The 16,646-nt window shown below is 40.1% G+C and overlaps 1 protein-coding gene and 1 pseudogene across 8 annotated transcripts in view; one reads left to right on the top strand and one right to left on the bottom strand.

Annotated features, from left to right (window-relative positions):
• The window catches only part of LOC106588628 (receptor-type tyrosine-protein phosphatase U), a 283,302-nt gene that overhangs the window by 66,114 nt on the left and 200,542 nt on the right, over positions 1 to 16,646 (top strand). The window lies entirely within an intron of this gene.
• Positions 60 to 1,141, bottom strand: LOC106588648 (intelectin pseudogene; annotated as a pseudogene).

The raw sequence follows: 16,646 nt of genomic DNA, 5'->3' as shown, positions 1-16,646 counted from the left end.
TTCATGATGTTTCTTTATAGTAATGGATTAATAGAGAGAAATATAAAATGTATTACCAAAATTACTTCGAAATGTACGTTTCATTTAAAACTGTACGAATTGTTTTACCCAAAAATCTATCAATCAATCTATGAAACATTCAAAGAAAAGTAAATGCACTGTGAATTAGCGGTAAAAGAGTAACACAGCTGACTCCAGCATCTGTTTTGATGCACTCCAGCCTACATTGGTCCCATAGCCATTCCAGGCAAAGGAGGTGAAATCCCCACACTGAAGAGGATTACCCTGAGGGAAAAACCCACCACCACCAATACAGTAGTGCATCAACCTCACCGCCTTTGGGTTTGACCCCAGAGCAGATGGCTGTTGCCGCTCGTTCATGGTTTATGGCTCTGAAACTGATAAAGCCTCCCTCAGTCTCCCCTCTAGTGTTAGGGCCGTAGAACATTTTGGTGGACTCTTTGTCCCCAAGGTCATACACTATTGGAATGGAGGGTCCATTGTCGGACAGGTGTTTTCCAACGTTGTACTCGACCGGGTAGCGGTGGAAGAGGTAGTACAGGTTTCCCCCGTACAGATGAAGGAAGCGCCTCTCAGTGTGGTAGCGCATGATGGCAGCCAGTTTCCAGTGGCTGACCGGAGTGTTGTTGGGAACGTGCCACACTGACATGTCTTCTGCTATGATTGCATAGTAGCCAGGATTCTTGAAGTCATCGTCCGTGGCTACCTCCACTGTTCCAAAAGTCTTCCTGTTGGCCCAGTTGCCTTCCCCTTTTGACCAGTTGGTGTTGTTGCCCTGCTGGCTGGTCCAACTGTGTACTTCCCCGTAGATGTTGTCCTCGTGCACGCTTGCCACCAGAGTCCAGCCGCCGCCTGCTGTGGTCATGTCACAGAAGGTCTGGTACACCACCCCAGTAGCTGTGGTCAGGGAGTACAGACCATTCTCAGATTGACCATATACGTCCCGAACTTCCTTGCAGCTTCTGCCAATGAACTGAGCCCTATTTCTTATCTCATCAACTTTGCCAACTTTTGGAGTGCTTGTCGGTCCAATCTTCTTTACAGAATCAAGTGGTGAAGTGCTTGACGTCTGAAACGCCATCAGTAGAGGGATCGTCAGCAGAAAAGCCTGGTACATCATGTCTGTTGTAGTGAGGTTTCAGTGAGGATCTGTTGAACGTTTGCTTCCTTGAGGTACTTATCAGTCCTTGGCAATGCTCCAATATCAATGTTTGATGAAGCACATGTGTTTTTAAAAATGACATACCTGGCAAATGTGGTCATGTGCTCTGATGTCAAAAGGATCTTTGCAGACCTTGTGTACAAAGATGAAGAAACACAGTAATGTGATCATTTAGGTGAACCTGATAAGGACAGCCCATATTAAACCAGCATGTAGGCAGGAGTAGGCCTGGAATATACAGCCTGTTTATGGTTTCAGAATTATCTTAGCGACAGAACTCAGGCCATCTTGATAGATGGGGTTAAATCAGAATTTCTTGAAATTCAAAAAGGTGTTCCTCAGGGTTCGATTTTGGGTCCATTATTGTTCACTTTGTATATTAATGACATAGGAAACACTGTTAATTCTTGTAGCATTCATCTCTATGCAGATGCCACAGTTTTGTATTCCTGTGCCACCTCAGTGCAGCAGGCCATTCGTGAACTTCAGCATGACTTTGATTCAATTCAGAAATCACTTAGAGATCTTAAATTAGTGTACGAATACAAGTAAAACCATGCTGTTCTCTAGGTCACGAAATGTTGACCCTGAGGACCTGCATATTTGCGCTATAAATGGAGTCCAAATTGAGCTTGTTTCTCAATATAAGTACCTGGGTGTCTGGATTGATGACAAGTTATCCTTCGTAACGCATATAGATAATCTGACTAAGAAGCTAAGATCCAAGATTGTTTTTATGTATCGAAAAAATTCATGCCTTAGTATTAAAATAGGAGAAAGATTGCTCAAGCAACGATTCTCCCTGTATTGGATTTTGGTGATATTGTTTACATGCATGTGGCAACCTCTGTTTTAAAACCCTTGGACGCAGTCTACCATTCCGCAATACGTTTTATCACAGGGGACAATTTTAGGACTCATCATTATAGTCTGTATAAAAATGTGGGATGGACCTCTCTGTCTGTAAGAAGAGAGCTGCATTCTCTTTTATTTATTTACAAAGCAATCTTACAGAAACTGCCTCTATATGTAACATCATTAATTAATTCATTCATTCATTAAAACCTCTCTTTCGTGTCGTCTGAGATTCCCATAGATTGGAAAGCAGCTGCTGTCATCCCCCTCTTCAAAGGAGGGGACACTCTTGACCCAAATTGCTATAGACCTATATCCATCCTACCCTGCCTTTCTAAGGTCTTCGAAAGCCAAGTCAACAAACAGACTACCGACCATTTCGAATCCCACCGCACCTTCTCCGCTATGCAATCTGGTTTCAGAGCTGGTCATTGGTGCACCTCAGCCACGCTCAAGGTCCTAAACGATATCGTAACCGCCATCGATAAGAAACAATACTGTGCTGCCGTTTTCATTGACCTGGCCAAAGCTTTCGACTCTGTCAATCACCACATCCTCATCAGCAGGCTCAATAGTCTTGGTTTCTCTAATGATTGCATCGCCTGGTTCACCAACTACTTCTCTGATAGAGTTCGGTGTGTCAAATCGGAGGGCCTGTTGTCCGGACCTCTGGCAGTCTCTATGGTGGTGGCACAGGGTTCAATTCTTGGGCCAACTCTTTTCTCTGTATAAATCAATGATGTCGCTCTTGCTGCTGGTGAGTCTCTGATCCACCTCTACGCAGACGACACCATTCTGTATACTTCTGGCCCTTCTTTGGACACTGTGTTAACAACCCTCCAGACGAGCTTCAATGCCATACAACTCTCCTTCCGTGGCCTCCAACTGCTCCTAAATACAAGTAAAACTAAATGCATGCTCTTCAACCGATCGCTGCCTGCACCTGCCCGCCTGTCCTGCATCACTACTCTGGACAGTTCTGACTTAGTACAACTACAAATACCTAGGTGTCTGGTTAGACTGTAAACTCTCCTTCCAGACTCACATCAAACATCTCCAATCCAAAGTTAAATCAAGAATTGGCTTCCTATTTCGCAACAAAGCATCCTTCACTCATGCTGCCAAACATACCCTCGTAAAACTGACTATCCTACCGATCCTCGACTTTGGCGATGTCATTTACAAAATAGCCCCATATACTACCCACCACTGCGACCTGTACGCTCTCGTTGACTGGCCTTCGCTTCATAATCGTCGCCAAACCCACTGGCTCCAGGTCATCTACAAGACCCTGCTATGTAAAGTCCCCCCTTATCTCCACTCACTGGTCACCATAGCAGCACCCACCTGTAGCACGCGCTCCAGCAGGTATATCTCTCTGGTCACTCCCAAAGCCAATTCCTCCTTTGGCCGTCTCTTTCCAGTTCTCTGCTGCCAATGACTGGAACAAACTACAAAAATCTCTGAAACTGGAAACACTATTCTCCCTCACTAGCTTTAAGCACCAGCTGTCATAGCAGCTCACAGATCACTGCACCTGTACATAGCCCATCTATAATTTAGCCCAAACAACTACCTCTTCCCCTACAGTATTTATTTATTTTATTTATTTTATTTTGCTCCTTTGCACCCCATTATCTCTATTTCTACGTTGCACTTTCTTCTACTACAAATCTACCATTCCAGTGTTTTACTTGCTATATTGTATTTACTTTGCCACCATGGACTTTTTTTGCCTTTACCTCCCTTATCTCACCTCATTTGCTCACATTGTACATAGACTTATTTTTGTACTGTATTATTGACTGTATATTTGTTTTACTCCATGTGTAACTCTGTGTTGTTGTATGTTGTCGAACTGCTTTGCTTTATCTTGGCCAGGTCGCAATTGTAAATGAGAACTTGTTCTCAACTTGCCTACCTGGTTAAATAAAGGTGAAATAAATAAATAAATAAAAATTAAGATAAGAATAATAAGTTACCAAACCCGTTCACAGGAATGGAAAACACTAGAGATCCCTTCAGTCTCCACAGATTTAGGAACATTTTTGTTTTTTGCCTCTAATTTGTTGAATAATGTGCAGAGTTCACTGCAGTTACTCAGGCAGTTTACATTATTGATTGAGGACCTCTATGTAGTTGAATGGGATTGCTGTTATTAAATGTTTATTTTTGTTATTTGTGTGCTGAATTATATTGTTTTATACATGTGTATGTTTTTATATTCTGTTTTTATTGTAATGTGTACAGGGATCTCTTGTAAAGGAGATGTTTAATCTCAATGTGACTCCCTGTTTAGATAAAGGTAAATAAAAATAAATACACATTTGTTTAATCTTCCTACATGGGTATGTCAGCTAAAGAAATATTTTGGTGACAATTTATTTTAAGGTATACATGTTTGCAGATGTATTACAATGCAGATATTAGCACCTTTTTGTACAAGCATTTCGCTACACCCGCAATAACATCTGCTAAATATGTGTATGCACCAATACAATTTTATTTTATTATAATTTGTAGTTAATAAAAGTGGATAAAAGTAGCTAATAAGGTCTTTATTGTGTCTTATTATTCATACATTAGGCCTTTATTAAAGGTGCAAAATGCAGAAATCATTCCGCCATTTCCTGGTTGCTAAAATTCTAATGTTTTGCCTAATTTCAGTTTATGTGACAAAACAAGCAGTCATTGTGTAGAGAATCATTGTACCATCTAAACCACTGTGAAATATATTTTCCATAACCAAAAATATTGTATTTTGAGCTGTTTCAAGCTGGTGTACAAAACCGGAAGTAAAAGCAAAACTTTAGAACGGGAAAAACAAAACTTTAGAATGGGAAGCATAGAAATAGCACACAGAACAGACCGCTTCTTAGAGTTGCTTTCAGTGAGAATGACAGATCTATAACTCACATATCTACAGTATATGAATTTGGTTGGGTCACCCGAAGAATTACCTATTGTAACTTTAAGTATTTTACATTTTTCAATCATTATAATTCATGTTTTACTGGCCAATCCTTAATAAATTCATTGTTAGTCATAATAGAGACATATTATTATTTATTCAAGAGCAAGTTACACAAGAAGGAGGCTCTTAGTAAGCTGTCTCAATGTGGGACTAATAAGGACATAGTATTTGAAAATGTGTTCACTATTCTAAAGTGTAACAATATTTTTACTACAGAAATATTGTCCAGAAATGACCTCATTGGACAGAAAGGGGCACACCTCCCCACACCCATTATCAAAAGCATGTAATGTTTGCCTGAAACTAAAGATTAGTGCAGTTTAATGAAATAAGACAGGTCCAAGAGGCTTCTAAACAGGCTATTTGAATTTGGCTATTTGAAGAATCTCAAATCTCAAATATATTTTTGATTTGTTTAGCACTTTTTGGGTTACTACATGATTCCATATGTGTTATTTCACAGTTTTGATATATTCACTATTATTCTACATGTAGAAAATAGTGAAAATAAAGAAAAACTCTTGAATGAGTAGGTGTTCAAAAGTTCTAAAACTTTTGACATGTAGTGTACGTGACCATGAATTACTTATTGGGAATCATATTTTGTCAGGAAATTTGAGAAAATTTTACTTGAGGTGTCGTGTTGATACGGTGTCATCTTTTCTCAACCCCTGTACAAACATATTACATATATAACAGATATGCAAACTCTCCCTCGCTGAACCATAGGCTAAACACATACATAACGTAATCCAATGCAAACTCTCCCTCGCTGAACCATAGGCTAAACACATACATAGACTAATCCAATGGAAACTCTCTTTATCTGAACCATAAGCTAAACAAATACAAATGACTTAAGGCTTAATTTATGGCTAATAAAAGATAATACATGGCTTATTAGCTACTTGTATACACACGTATTAACTACAAAAGAGTGACTAATATCTGCACCTTACAATAAAGTCTTAAAAAGATTTGATGTCAATTTATTTTATGGTTCACATATTAGCCACTAATTTCTAGTATATAAGTGTTTATTCAAGTAGTTGACAAGGTCTTTATTATATGTTATTAGCCAGATATTAGGCCTTGATTAAGTGTTTTCTTTTTCAAACATTATAAATAGTTTGTTTCTGGCCAATCCTTAATAACCTTATTGTTAGTCATTATAAAGACATTTTAGTATTTAATAAAGAGCAAGTTACACAAAAAACAGACTCTTAGTAGCTGTCTCAATATGGGACTAATAAGGACATAGTACCTGCAAATGTGTTTCCTATTTTAAAGTGTAGCCATATTTTTATTACAGAAATATTGTCCAGAAATGACCTTATTGGACAGAAAGGGAAACACTTCCTCACACCCATGAGCAAAAGCATGTAATGTTTGCCTGAAACAAAAGATTTGTGTAGTTTAATGAAATAAGATATTGGTTTATATTATATCATATACGCCGTACAAGCCAACATTCAAGTAAAAATGTTATGTAAATAATTAGCAACTAAACGTCCTTAGTGTATCTTTAAATCACAATGACCCCTTTAAGGACACACGTGACCATAAAGAACTTATTGCGAATCATATTTTGTCATATTAATGTTGTCACATTGATGTTCCCAGGAAATGAGAGAAAAGTTTACTTAAGGTCTCGTGTCGATACGGTGTTGGCTATTCTCAACCCCTCCACAAATACATATAACATATATAACACATATGCAAACTCTCCCTCACTGAACCATAGACTTAACAAATACATAGACTAATTAAATGCATACTCTCCCTCACTGAACAATAGGCTAAACAAACACAAAGGATTTTGTTAGCGTCACTGTCCAAATACATACACTTGCACCAAGTCCTAATACATAGTAGACATTCTTATTGAAAGATACACTATGGAAGTTTATTATCTTACGAAACTACACAAATTCTTTGTTTCAGGAACATTAGAAGATTCTGCTCATGTGTGGGGAGAAATGCCCTTTCTATTCAATGTGATGATTTCTGGACAATATTTCTCCAAGTAAGAATAAGGTAACACTTTAATATAGGGAAGACATCATAAGGTACTATGCTTTTATTAGTTCTACATTAACTAGTCAATCACCACCTTCCGTAGACACCTGAAACCCAAGCTCTTTAAGGAATACCTGGGATAGGATATAGTAATCCTTCTACCCCCCCCCCCCCCCCAAAAAAAAAAGATATAGATGTACTATTGTAAAGTGGTTGTTCCACTGGATATCTTAAGGTGAATGCACAAATTTGTAAGTCGCTCTGGATAAGAGCGTCTGCTAAATGACGTAAATGTAAATGTAAATGTTGCTACAGCTTACTAAGAGTCTGTTTCTTGTGTAACTTGCTCTAAGTAGTAGTATGTCTTTATTAGGACTAGGTTATTAAAGATTGGCCAGTAACACATGACTAATAATGTTTTAACAAGAAAACACTTAAGACCTGATGTATGGATAATAAAACATAATAAAAGGCTTATTAGCTACTTGTATACACACTTATAAACTACAAATTAGTGGCTAATATGTGCACTTCAGTCTTAACTATCTTTTTAACGGCAACTACCTGGTTAGAGTGCCCTGTTGTTTTAGGTTGGTATATATCATACAAGTTAAGCCATCTGCAGATAGATATGTAGAAACTAGACACTATAGCTCAGTCTTTCCCCTAATTGATTTTTCAGGCAGGGAGCGAAGACTCCCTCATCCCTGTGGCAACACAATTGTGAATGGAAACCAATAGAAGCCAAAGTCTTTGAAGCAGGAGATTACATATATTAGTGCTGTGCTTTTCTCCATGTTTTGTGTTTATTGGAGTGAAGCTGAAAAGTTAGTTACACCACTTCTAAAAACAAATGATTGCCCTACCTCCCAACAATCCACATTGCCAGAGAACTACAAAATAAAAGTAGAACAGAGAGTGATTGACCTGTTAAACTACTCAAAGTATGGCTGAATAAACTGCCTGTACTCCAGAATGTTAAATGAATAATTTTCCACCTCCACCCTTCAGCTTCACCACACACAGGCACAGGACATCGATAAATTGAGCAGGTGGCTGATGGCAGCCAAGTACACAGCACTCATGCACGCACACACACACACACACACACATACACACACGCACTCACATTCACACTCACACACACACAAACACACCCCTCCAAGAACTGTATAGGACAGGCATAGGTCACATTGGTCAAGTGCTGACATGGATTAATTGAGGGCTTGTGATGCTGTGCTCCGTGTGTTTCTCTGTGTGAGCGGGGAGACATGAGGAGGACAAGGGGACAGCAGGGTGACAGGGTGATGGGTGACGGGGGGGTGGGGGGGACGACGACGACGACAGGTCCCCTAGGGATCTCCTCTCGCTCTCCTTTCCCTCAAATAACTTCTCTGGACCCTTGTTCACGTCGCTGATGGTTTCCGGTGAATATTTCATGAACCGTTGGGATTTTAAAAAGAAAAGAAGCCACTGCCGTCTCGCTGCTGTTTTGCCTGTGACACCCTAACGGCCTGAAGTGTGTGATAGGGAATAAGTATTATGTGTACACACTAGGGTTGGGAGGTATCCAGATATTCATATTGTCATACCATCCTTCTCTCACCCTGGGATTTACGGTATTACTGGTTTAGTACCCAAAGGGGTCCCCCCCCAAAAAATGCAAAAAAGCTCATTGGGCGTCTATTACCAGAATGCTAACAATATTAGCACAAGTAACAGCGAATTTCCATGGAGGCTACTAGCTAAATATGCTAACAAGCACAAACGAAAAAAAAGGAATTGCAAAGACAGGCAATCCAGCTCATAAAGTTATACATATATGGGTAGGAGCTGCCGAATGTCATTTGAGAGTTGAAAAAACACAGTGAAATCGTGATAGCAGTGACAGCTGTAAAAATTACTAATCCATAGGGCTTTGACTTCTAAAACACAGCAAAAAGCTAACACAATATGTGACCGACCACCTCGATTCAAAATTGAAAATGTGTTTTTTACATTGGATAAAAGTAGAGACTCAGAGCTACAAAATGGTATATCATACACTACAGTTGAGGAACAATGGGAAAGTAATACTGCTATGAAAGTTGATTAGTTTATATCCCTACTTTTGAGAAAATGGCACTTGAATGTTTGCTACACCTACTGGAGAGCTCTTTAAAAAACGTTTTTTTTTTTTTGGGGGGGGGTAAGATCAGCTTTAATACGGCAAATAGATTGCAGCTTCCATCAATTTAATTGTCTGCATCATTTCCAATCCCCCATATTTATGACTATGAAATTACATATATGTAATCATGTAGTAACCAAAAAAGTGTTAAACAAATCCAAATATATTTTATATTTGAGATTCTATAAAGTAGCCAGCCTTTGCCGTGATGACAGCTTTGCACATTCTTGGCATTCTCTCAACCAGCTTCATGAGGTAGTCACCTGGAATGCATTTTAATTAACAGGTGTGCTTTGTTAAATGTTAATTAGTGGAATTTATTTCCTTCTTAATGCGGTGAGCCAATCAGTTATGTTGTGACAAGGTAGCGGTGGTATACAGAAGATAGGCCTATTTGGTAAAAGACCAAGTCCATATTATGGCAAGAACAGTTCAAATAAGTAAAGAGAAATGACAGTCCATCATTACTTTAAGACATGAAGGTCAGTCAATCTGGAAATTTTAAAGAACTTTGAAAGTTTCTTCATGTGCAGTCGCAAAAACCAGCAAGCGCTCAGAAATTGCAGCCCAAATCAATAATGCTCCACGGAGTTCAAGTAACAGACAGATCTCAACATCAACTGTTCAGATGAGACTGCATGAATCAGGCCTTTTGCTGCAAAGAAACCACTACTAAAGGACACCAATAAGAAGAAGAGACTTGCTTGGGCAAAGAAACATGAGCAATGGACATTAGACCGGTGGAAAGCTGTCCTTTGGTCTGACGAGTCCAAATGTGAGATTTTTGGTTCCAACCGCCGTGTCTTTATGAGACGCAAAGTAGGTGAATGGATGATCTCCGCTTGTGTGGTTCCCAGCGTGAAGCATGGAGGGGGAGTTGTGATGGTGTGGGGGGACTTTGTGGTTGACACTGTTAGGGATGTATTTAGAATTCATGGCACACTTAACCAGCATGGCTACCACAGCATACTGCAGTGATACGCCATCCCATCTGGTTTGTGCTTAGTGGGGCTATTTGACCAAGAGGGAGAGTGATGGAGTGCTGCATCAGATGACCTGGCCTCCACAATCACACGACCTCAACCCAATTGAGATGGTTTGGGATGAGTTGGACCGCAGAGTGAAGGAAAAGCAGCCAACAAGTGCTCAGCATATATGGGAACTCCTTCAAGACTGTTGGAAAAGCATTCCTCATGAAGCTGGTTGAGAGAATGCCAAGAGTGTGCAAAGCTGTCATCAAGGAAAAGGGTGGCTACTTTGCAGAATCTCCAATATGAAATATGTTTTGATTTGTTTAACGCTTTTGGTTACTACATGATTCCATGTGTGTTATTTCATAGTGTTCATGTCTTCACTATTATTCTTTTTGACTGGTGCAGCATATATTTTTTATTGTTCAAATGCTTCTCCTGTGAAGTATTGACATGCGACCTACGCCTAGCTTTTTGAAATGGTTCACATATGATGCCCTGTCACTTTATTAATTCAGCCACTTAATTAATTAACAAGGTAAACTTAGGGGTCGTGTTAACTCAGAATTCTGAATTTTTCACTCATATTTTGCTGCACTTTGTAAACTCAGATCTAACATGCTTCTTATTGTAATTTCTGCTCGGCATCAGACTCATTATGGACTTCCGTTCCACTTCTAAACTCAGATGGGAATTTACAAACGGGCATTCTATCAGCTGACGTTGCTTTGTCTGATTTGTAGCTACTTTACTTGATGTAGCCAGCCTATTTTCCTCAGTTAAAATGGAAGATTATCTTTAAGCAAAACATTAGGAAATGTCGCTGGCTACATTCTTTCAATGATAGGCCTAAACATTAGAAATATGATGGCCATGCATCGTTTTTTTTCATTGTAAACTCATTTAAGTGTGTGGCTGCCAACCTAATAGCATTGTACTTCTGTTGTCATCTGATGAAAATGAAGCCATTTTCTGCTGAATGTGTTGCGCTAATGTATCTTCTGTGAAGGAAAACTATAGTTGCACGTCCCTGATCACTCTATTAAAGTAAAAAAACACTGTTGACTTTAAATATAAAATGCGACCCCTGTCAGTACACAGCTGGACTCACCTACCCCCGCTTTCTCCCGTTGTGCTCTTCACAAACAAACACTTGACTGGCTCAGCTGTTCTGGGGAACTACGTAAGCTTCATAATGTAAAATAATGTGACAGGTGAAATGAAGAACGCAATCTGCTTCATCTCCCAACGCATTGCCTCCACCCCAATAGACATTTAGTTATTCATCACTGCTACAGTTATGACGTATTTAGTTCTATTTCAATTTCTATTACTTTTTTTTCTTGTTGCCGTTTTCATTATTTTATTTTATTTTATTTAGTCCTCTGCCTGTTGAAGATTTTCACTGTACCCTGCAGTCACACCTGCAACACTCTATATGTGACTATTAAGCACTCTAAATCGGAATCTCTGAAGTTGATTGCAGGTATTTACTTAAAAAATAGCTACACATATTGAAATGTATTGAAAACTTCAAAGAGATAGTTTCAATGGAATTGACAGTATTGAAAAACCATCCTGTAGCTATTTCCAAATATCCCAGTATAAGGTATATAGGGTATACCACCCAAGCCTAGCACGCACACACACACACACACACACACACACTTGCTTTTCTATCCTCGTGGGGACCTAAAATTCATTTCCATTCAAAATCCTATGTCCCCTTAACCTAACCCTAACCCTAGTGTTTTCCATTAGCGCCGGCTTTCGGCTAATAATTTTTAAACATCATGTTAGCTAGGCTGCTTTTCATTTAAACGTTTCAGATCGCTAGTCCTTCGAGCCCTCTCCCGCTAAAATTAACAATATTCATCTTCTAGTGATAGGATAGGCACCTGTCAGTCACAAAGAGAGCAATGACAGGGAAACACAGCAGAGAGGGAGAAGGGAAGAGAGGTTTCACTCTTGCCCAACGCATTTCTATGGGCTTATTTCATACCTAAGCTTTTTTCATAAAATGTTTTATTTTACCTTTATTTAATAGGCAAGTCAGTTAAGATCAAATTCTTATTTTCAATGATGGCCTAGGAACAGTGGGTTAACTTCCTTGTTCAGGGGCCGAACGGCAGAGTTTTACCTTGTCAGCTCGGGGATTCAATCTTTCAACCTTTTGGTACTAGTCCAACGCTCTAGCCACTAGGCTACCTGCCGCTTGTCGCCTACCTTCCCATCTTTTGGACAACAACTCCCATTGTTATGGTGGAGACATGAGCATCTCGTCATTATATACAGATTGCTTGTTGTAGACACATTTCTTTACATGGAGAAGGAAAGAGTCGGAAGTTTACATAGACCTTAGCCAAATACATTTAAACTCAGTTTTTCACAATTCCTGACATTTAATCCTATTCAAAATTCCCTGTTTTAGGTAAGATAGGATCACCACTTTATTTTAAGAATGTGAAATGTCAGATTAATAGTAGAGAGAATGACTTATTTCAGCTTTCATTTCTTTCATCACATTCCCAGTGGGTCAGAAGTTTACATACACTCAATTAGTATTTGGTAGCATTGCCTTTAAATTGTTTAACTTCGGTCAAACGTTTCGGGTAGCGTTCATCAAGCTTCCCACAATAAGTTGGGTGGAATTTTGGCCCATTCCTCCTGACAGAACTGGTGTAACTGAGTCAGGTTTGTAGGCCTCCTTGCTCGCACACGCTTTTTCAGTTCTGCCCACAAATTTTCTATAGGATTTAGGTCAGGGTTTTGTGATGGCCACTCCAATACCTTGACTATGTTGTCCTTAAGCCATTTTGCCACAACTTTGGAAGTATGCTTGGGGTCATTGCCAATTTGGAAGACCCATTTGCGACCAAGCTTTAACTTCTTGACTGATGTCTTGAGATGTTGCTTCAATATATCCATGTAATTTTCCTGCCTCATGATAACATCTATTTTGTGAAGTGCACCAGTCCCTCCTGCAGCAAAGCAACCCCACAACATGATGCTGCCACCCCCATGCTTCACGGTTGGGATGGTGTTCTTCGGCTTGCAAGCCTCCCCCTTTTTCCTCCAAAGATAACGATGGTCATTATGGCCAAACAGTTCTATTTTTGTTTCATCAGACCAGAGGACATTTCTCCAAAAAGTACGAACTTAGTCTGGCTTTTTTATGGTGGTTTTGGAGCAGTGGCTTCTTCTTTGCTTAGCAGCCTTTCAGGTTATGTCGATATAAGACTCATTTTACTGTGGATATAGATACTTTTGTACCTGTTTCCTCTAGCATCTTCACAAGGTCCTTTGCTGTTGTTCTGGGATTGATTTGCACTTTTCGCACCAAAGTACGTTCATCTCTAGGAGACAGAATGCGTCTCGTTCCTGAGCGGAATGATGGCTGCGTGGTCCATTGGTGTTTATACTTGCGCACTATTGTTTGGAAATTGCTCCCAAGGATGAACCAGACTTGTGGAGGTCTACAATTCTTTTTCTGAGGTCTTGTCTGATTCATTTTGATTTATATTGACTCAAATGATGTCAATTAGCTTATCAGAAGCTTCTAAAGCCATGACATAGTTTTCTGGAATGTTCAAAGCTGTTTAAAGACACAGTCAACTTAGTGTATGTAAACTTCTGACCCACTGGAATTGTGATACAGTGAATTATAAGTGAAATAATCTGTCTGTAAACAATTGTTGGAAAAATTACTTGCACAAAGTAGATGTCCTAACTGACTTGCCCAAACCATAGTTTGTTAACAAGACATTTGTGGAGTGGTTGAAAAATGAGTTTTAATGACTCCAACCTAAGTGTATATAAACTTCCGACTTCAACTGTAATGGTAACAATGAGTCTAAATCCAATAGCCTAATTATTAACCCCCCCCCACAAAAAAAAATCATGATAATGTGGGCTATTTACTTCATTGTTCTTTTTTAATAAAATACGTATTTTGAAGAACTTCATTGCCTCAATTCTTGCAGTAAAACTGTAAATAAGACTTCAAACTCAAGAGAGGACAGGTTAATTATTTTAGTCGGTTAAGTACAAATTCTTATTTTCAATGACGGCCTAAGAACAGTGGGTTAACTGCCTTGTTCAGGGGCAGAAAGACAGATTTTTACCTTGTCAGCTCTGGGATTCAATCTTACAACCTTTCGGTTACTAGTCCAACGCTCTAACCACTAGGCTACCTGCCGCCCGTTAATGTTCTCATTCTTAGAAAATAGTCCTGATCATATAGGTCTATACCTAGACAATTTCCAAAACAACTAACAATACACTGAATTCATATATTTTCAGTAATTTAAATTGTAAAGTCATGTCTTTCTACACAATACCACAACTCATGTTTCCAGTCTGGGAGGTAAACCCAATAAAGTATTCAATCCTTTCGCTGTGTATTTCAGATGGAATCAAGGCATTAGAATGTACCATAGGCCACCAAAATAGAGCTCGCTTAGCCAAAAATTGGAACCGCCTGGCTTGTTTTTCTAATTGGCTGGCTACTTCATGTATGCTACATGACCAAATGTATGTGGACACCTGCTCGTCGAACATCTCATTCCAAAATCATGGGCATTAATATGGAGTTGGTGCCCCCTTTGCTGCAAAAACAGCCTCTACTCTTATGGGAACTCTTTCTACTAGATGTTGGAACATTGCTGTGGGGACTTGCTTCCATTCAGCCACAAGAGCATTAGTGACGTCGGGCACTGATGTTGTACGATTAGGCCTGGCTCGCAGTTGGCATTCCAAATCATCCCACTGGTGTGAGGTCAGGGCTCTGTTTAGACCAGTCAAGTTCTTCCACAACGATCTTGACAAACCATTTCTGTATGGACCTTGCTTTGTGTATTGGGGAATTGTCATGCTGAAACAGGTGAGGTCCTTCCCCAAACTGTTGCCACAAAGTTGGAAGTACAGAATCGTCTAGAATGTTGTTGTATGCTGTAGCGTGAAGATTTCCCTTCACTGGAACTAAGGGGCCTAGCCAGAACCATGAAAAACAGCCCCAGACCATTATTCCTCCTCCACCAAACTTTATAGTTGACACTATGCATTCAGGCAGGTAGCGTATCTTGGCGTCCGCCAAAACCAGATTCGTCCTTTGGACTGCCAAATGGTGAAGAATGATTCATCACTCCAGAGAACACGTTTCCACTGCTTCAGAGTCCAATGGCGGCGAGCTTTACACCACTCCAGCCAACGCTTGCTATTGCGCATGGTGATCTTAGGCATGTGTGCGGCTGCTCGACCATAGGAACCAATTCATGAATCTCCCGGCGAACAGTCTTAAGCTGACATTACTTCCAAAGGCAGTTTGGAACTCTGGTCGTGTGTGTTGCAACTGAGGACAGACGATTTTTACGTGCTACACACTTCAGCAGTCCCGTTCTGTGAGTTTGTATGGCCTACAACTTCGCGGCTGAGCCGTTGTTGCTCCTAGACGTTTCCACTTCACAAGAACAGCACTTACAGTTGACCGGAGCGGCTCTAAAAGGGCAGAAATTTGACGAACTGACTTGTTGGGAAGGTGGCATCCTATGACGGTGCCACGTTGGAAGTTACTGAGCTCTTCAATATGGGCTATTGTACTGTCACTGTTTGTCTATGGAGATTGCATGGCTGTGTGCTCGATTTTATACACCTGTCAACAACGGTGTGGCTGAAATAGCCAAATCAACTAATTTGAAGGGGTGTCCACATACTTTTGTATATAGTGAACTTGTGGAAAACACTGTAAGCCTAACTCTAACCCTAATTCTAAACCTAACCCCTATGCTTAAAATAGCCTTTGTCCTCGTCGGGAAGTGGGAAATGTGTCAACGAGGGAGAATTTTCCTTGTTTTACTGTCCTTATGGGGACTATCTCCGATGTCAGGTCCCCACGAGGACAGAAGAACCACGCATACACACACACACACACACACACACACACACACACACACACACACACACACACACACACACACACACACACACACACACACACACACACACACACACACACACACACACACAGATGTGGAATGAGCTTCACTTCCATCAGCTAGATCAGGACACAGCAATCTATCCGGCAGATTGAGGCTGTCAAGAATACAGGGGACAATCAACTGTTTGTGCTTGCATGTGGGTTTGTGCGTGCTTGTGTGTGTGCTTGGGTGCAAGCTTGTGTGTGTGTTTGTGTGTATGTTTTTGTGTTTGTTTTTGTGTTTTTGTTGTTGTCTGTGTGTGACTGCTGCAGCCAATCAAGTGTCATATTAGTCTGCTGGGCCACTGGTAGTTTCTGATGAAAAAACAACTGAACTGTGGCAGGGCCTGCATTTGAATACAGGGAAGATGGGTACCCTGAGGACAGGGAGACTGTAAGAAACTGCTATGGAAATGTAGGTGGTCTTCTTTGTGATGTTTTAGCCAGCAGGGTAAATGTAGACGGTCTTCTTTGTGATGTTTTAGCCAGCAGGGTAAATG

This window comes from Salmo salar, chromosome 27, assembly GCF_965601325.2.
Source record: "Salmo salar chromosome 27, fSalSal1, whole genome shotgun sequence".
NCBI classification, from domain to species: domain Eukaryota; kingdom Metazoa; phylum Chordata; class Actinopteri; order Salmoniformes; family Salmonidae; genus Salmo; species Salmo salar.
This window is presented reverse-complemented; position numbering and strand designations above follow the sequence as displayed.